This window comes from Hypanus sabinus, unplaced genomic scaffold (genome assembly GCF_030144855.1).
Source record: "Hypanus sabinus isolate sHypSab1 unplaced genomic scaffold, sHypSab1.hap1 scaffold_328, whole genome shotgun sequence".
In the NCBI taxonomy this organism is placed as follows: Eukaryota; Metazoa; Chordata; class Chondrichthyes; order Myliobatiformes; family Dasyatidae; genus Hypanus; species Hypanus sabinus.
In genome coordinates this window covers 374,177-380,006 of record NW_026781234.1, presented here as the reverse complement: position 1 = coordinate 380,006, position 5,830 = coordinate 374,177, and positions in this window count along the sequence as shown.

Below are 5,830 nucleotides of genomic sequence, written 5' to 3'. Positions count from 1 at the left end.
AAGAGGGTGGGAAGAGGCAGTGAGGAACCCTAACTCTAAAAATAATGTTGAGCAATGTGGAAATTGTCTTCCAATAATTTGTTCCAGTAAAACTCTTAAATTTGTCCAAAAAGTTTGAATTTTAGAACAAGATCAAGTAGAATATAAAAAAAGTACCAATTTCTTGATTACGTCGGAAACTCTGATCAGATAAATTTGTGTTTAATTAATTTATTTTTTGTGGCGTAATATACAATTGATGAAAAAAATTATATTGCACTAATCTTAACCGGACCTTTGTTGTATTTGTCATAATACCAAGACATAGTCTTGATCAATTTGTTTCTTCAATTTTACTATTCAAGTCAGTTTCCCAATTTTGTCTTGACTTATGAATTCCTTGTTTAATTGTCTGTTTTTGTTCAAACTATACGTTCAAGAAATATTTTTTTTTAACTTTTCCTTTTTGACTTAATGCTTTTATTTCATTAGATTTCGGCAATAACATTGTTTGACCCAATTTTTCTCTTAAATAAGCCCTTAATTGGAAATTACAAAACAAAATGTGTTGGTTGATATTTTGAATTTATTCTATAATTGATCAAATGACATTAATATACCTCATTCAAAACAATCTCTTATATATCTAATCTCTATTTGAAACCAGTTGTATAACAGTTGATTATCCATTGTAAAAGGAATAAGTTTATTTTGAAATAAAGGTCTCTTTGCTGATACAGATTTCCTTATCTCTTCATCACATTTATTTTATTCCATAGATCAATCAAATGTTTTAATATAGGGAATTCTTTCTTTTCCCGTATCCATTTAGATTCCCATTTATATATAAAATCTTCTGGTGTATTTTTCTCCTCTTTTATCCAGTTCTATTCTAATCCATGCCGCTTTATCTTTAAGTTGATTTGCTTTATAATAATTCTTAAAGTTTGGAAGTTGTAACCCTCCTAGATAAATTTCCATGCCAATTTTTCCAATGATATTCTTGACATCTTTCCAAAGGAACTTCCTCACTCATTTATTTAACTCTTGAAAAAACTTGTGTGGTAGTTGTATTGGTAGTGTTTGGAATAAGTATTGTAATCTAGGGAATATATTCATTTTTACGGCATTTACTCTACCTACTAATTTTGAATGTTTTTCAATAATGGTCAATAATTTAATTCATATGTTCTTTATAATCATTATCAACCCTTATACCTAAATATGTTATACCACTTATCGGCCATCTAAATTGAGTTAATAATCGACATTGACTATAATCTCCTTTAGTAAGAGGTAGAATTTCACATTTAGCCTAATTTATTTTGTAGCCTGATATTTTCCCATATTCTTCCAATCTAGAAGATTATTTACGCAGCGAGTTGAATGGGTTTGTTAAATAAAGCAGAACATCGTCAGCAAATAAGTTAATCTTCTATTCCTTATGGTTAACTCTGAAAACCTTAATATCTGGGTCCATTTTAATTAATTCAGCTAATGCTTCTATCTCCAACACAAATAAAGCAGGTGATAATGGACAACCTTGCCCAGCTGACCTTGTTAACTGAAATGGTGTTGAAATTTGAACATTTGTCACTACTTTAGCTTTGGGATTATTATTTAAGGCTTTAATCCATTTTATAAAGGATACTCCTAATCTATTTTTCTCCAATACCTTAAATAAAAAAATCCCATTCCAATCTATGAAATGCTTTTCCTGCATCTAACGCAACTGCACACTCATTTCCTCCTTCTTTTGTGCCGAATGAATTATACTAAGTAAACGGGTTACAATATCTGCCGATTGTCTGTTTTTGATAAATCCTGTTTGATCCATATGTATTAATTTTGCTAAGTATTTAGATAACCGTCTAGATAAAGTTTCTGCTATTATTTTATAGTCAGTGTTTAACAAAGAAGTGGGTCTATAAGATGTTGACTTTAACAGATCTCTATCTTTTTCTGGCAATACTATTAAGATAGCTGTCGAAGAAGATTCTGGAAGTTTATGTGTTCTTTCCGCTTGCTATATTAACTCCATAAAAGGAGGAATTAATAAATCTTTAAACTTTTTTTCAAAATTCGGGCGGAAAACCATCTTATCCTGGGGATTTATTACTTTGAAGTGATCCCAGAGCTTCTGCGACCTCTTTTAATGTGAAAGGCATATCTAATCCCTTCTGTTCTTCCGAGGTCAATTTTGGAAGAGATATTTGTGATAAAGATCTTTCTCTCTTGACATTGTTATTTTGTGATTCTAATTGATACAGTTCGGAATAAAAATTCCAAAAAGTTTCATTAATTTCTAAAGGTGTGTAAGCAATTTTAATTACTGCTGTTCTAATTGCATTTATCATTTTAGAAGTCTGGTCTGTTTTTAACTGCCAAGCAAGAACCTTATATTTCACCTAGTTCATAAAATCTCTGTTTAGTTCTCATAATTTTTTTTTCTGTTCGATATTTCTGCAGTGTTTTTTTTGCTGTCATATATCTTTGATATTCATTTTCTAATTTTGTAATCACTTTTTCCAATTGATCTATTTCTATCAAATATTCCTTCTTAATTTTAGAAGTGTAACATTATCTGGCCTCTTACATATGCGGTCATTGCTTCCAACAATATGAATTTATAATCAACTGAATGTGTATTTGTATCTAAATGAACTGAATCTGCATTTTCATAAAATCACAGAAATCTTGATTTTTTAATCACATTAAATTAAATCTCCATCTATAAATCGATTCTTTTTTATCTATTATTATCATTGTCATTATCAAAGGAGAATGATCTGACAATGTTCTCGTTTTATATTGCATATTTCTCACTCAGTCCTGAGTATTCGTTGTTAATAGGAAAAAATCTATCCTTGAATAAGTTTTATGTCTATTTGAATAAAATGAATAATCTCTTTCATTTGGGTTAATTCTTCTCCATATATCAATTAAATTTAAATCTTTCATCAACGATAAAGTTAATTTTGCTACTTTTGATTTTATAACAACCTTTGTTTATCTATCTTAAACTGGATCTAGACAAAAGTTAAAATCTCCACATAATAATATTTTGTCATGTGCGTCAGCCAAATTCAAAAAGAACTCTTGTATAAGTTTTGCATCATTTTCATTCGGTGCATTAATATTCATGAGTACATCGTTCTGAAAAAAAATTGACAATGTATAATTACATATCTGCCCGCCGTATCAACTAATACATTTTTGTATTTTAATTAGTAAAGTTTTATTAACCAAAATTGCAACTCCTCTGGCCTTTGAGTTAAATGAAGCCGCAATAACATTTCCAACCCAATCTCTTTTTAATTTCTGATGTTCTATCTCTGTTAAGTGTGCTTCTTGTAAAAAAAAAATATCTATTTTCATTTTCTTAATATATGTTAAAATTATTTTTCTTTTCACTGGCACATTAACATTAAAACTTTAAAAATTCAGTAAATTAGTCATTGTTGTTAATTGGGTTACTCCAATCTATAATAATACCTAATCGTTCAACTTCCGTGGTACCTTTGGGAGTATTTTTAAAATTCTCCTTGTTTCTATGTGTGTCCCCACCGATCATCCAGGCAAAGGAAGAAAGATAGATAAATAGATTATTTAAAAAAAAAACAATATACGCCCCACTTCTAATTTTGTGGATAAAAAAATATAACATTACCCTCCTCTGTTGTACGGGTCTTTGCAATCGCCATGATTACCAGGAGAATCCCGTAGCAATCGATCCGAAGCTCCCCCAGCTCCTCCGCAACATAGAAAAGTATACATATGAAGAATAAAATAATAAAATACTCTCAATTGATATTTCTCAAATGTTTTAACTTTCTCCCCTGTATCTTATAATTTAAATAAATTTAAATATTCTTCCTTCGTTAAATACCCATCAAATCCATTCACTTTTCCTGTATCATCTTTAATCCGTTTCGCTTTGAAACATTTGAGTGTTGCTAGTGAATATTTGCGAGTTTTTGTGCGAACACTTCCGCATCTCGATAATCGGTTAAAACAATCTTCTTTTTCCATCCTCCAAAAAATTATCGGTGTTGCCGAATGACGCATTATGAATTTATAACCCTTTTCCCATGAAACATTTTTCGCTGGGTTAATTTACTTCTTTCTCTTCCATAGGCTATAACTTATATCAGGATAGAAAAGAACTGCTTTCCCTTTTACCATCAATGGCTCGTTTCTCTTTCTGGCACATGGGGCAGCCGCCTTCGGGATATTTTCTTTATCTTGGTATCTTAAGCAATTTCTCAAAATTGATCGTGGATGTTGATCAACTTGAAGTTTTGATCTTAAGGCTCGATGAGTCCTTTCAATTTCAATTAACTGGGATCCTTCTTCCATTTCCAAGTTTTACGTAATACATTTTTGAAAAAAAAAATATTGGATCTTCTTCTTCTACATCTTCTTTAAATCCAAAAATCTTAATATTGTTTCGTCTGCTAAATTTTTTAAGCATGTCCACTTTTTCCAATAGCTCTTTTCTTCCTGATGTCCAGGTAGAAATATTATCTCACATTTTGTTCATTCTTTCAACAATGTCTTCCTTTATTATTTCCAAGTCTGTAATTCTCTTATCCATTTTGTCCTCTTTTTATAATTTTGTCAAACATAATCTTCATATATTTCATTTTTATTGCTTTTAGTACGTTTAATTTTCCTAATTTACGCTAATTTTTTCAAGCATATCGACTTTTTTCAATAACTGTTTTATTTCTGATGTCCAGGCAGAAATATTATCGTCCATTTTGTTCATTCCTTCAACAATGTCTTCTGTTGTTAATTCCGTCTGTAATCCTCTTCTCCATTTTGTCCTGTCTTTTAATAATTTTGTCAGATATAATCTTCATATATTTTATATCATTTTTATTGCTTTTAATACGTTTATTTTTTTCTAATTTACGCATTATTTGCATCGAAGATTTTTCTATATTCCCATAAAAACTTTTACCTCCATCTTCGTCTGATTTGTCCATAGAATCTGAATCTACCGCAGATTCACTTTCATTTCCGGTTTCAATCGGATCTGCGATTTGTAGTTCAAGTTGCTCGCGTTTGTGCATGCTCTTTCTTTCAACTTTACGCAATTCTTGTTGGTCGTTTTATTTAGAAATGGTTGATATTGCCGCAGTTTCCTGTTCTGTATCGCCGGAGGTAAAATGTACTTGAGCACGCTGTTCTTTTGTAGCGGCGGGCCTTGATTCTGTTCCAACTTGCGTTGCTCTTCATGGTAATAGTTTTCTTTGTCTTCTGTTTTTGAGACATAGTTTGAAACAATCCGGAGAAGTTTATAAGTAACTTTTTAAAAGTATTTACTAACTTTTCTTCACTTGAACATTAATTTACTGATTTTTTACGGGAGAGCTAGATTCCCACGTCTCGACCCTACGTCATCCCGTGACGTCCCCGATCCAGCTCGGCTTTGAGGGAATCTACTCCCTCTGAGGGAAGTGTAGAGGTTCGTGAACAATTCACAGCATATCCGGGTATCAGCCTCACCCCCACGGACTCGTTCTGCACTTTCCGCTAAAGCAGACAGCCAGCCTGGATAATTCTCTTACACCCCAACACCTCCTATCGGTGGAAGATACGAAAGCACATTCAACCCCGCTGTTATCAGACATTTGAACAGTCCACTATTCCCGTAAGATGTATTCTTGACCTCAAAGTTTAACTCGCCGTTGCCCTTGTCCCTGATGGACTGCCTGAACTGTACTTTCAGCATTCTGTGACTGGTTTACCCTGTTCTACTCTCGTGATGTGATCGGTGTCGATGGCATCCACTGGGACTCTCCTGTCTGTGGCGTATCTGTCGGGGTTGTAAGGAGGGAGGACA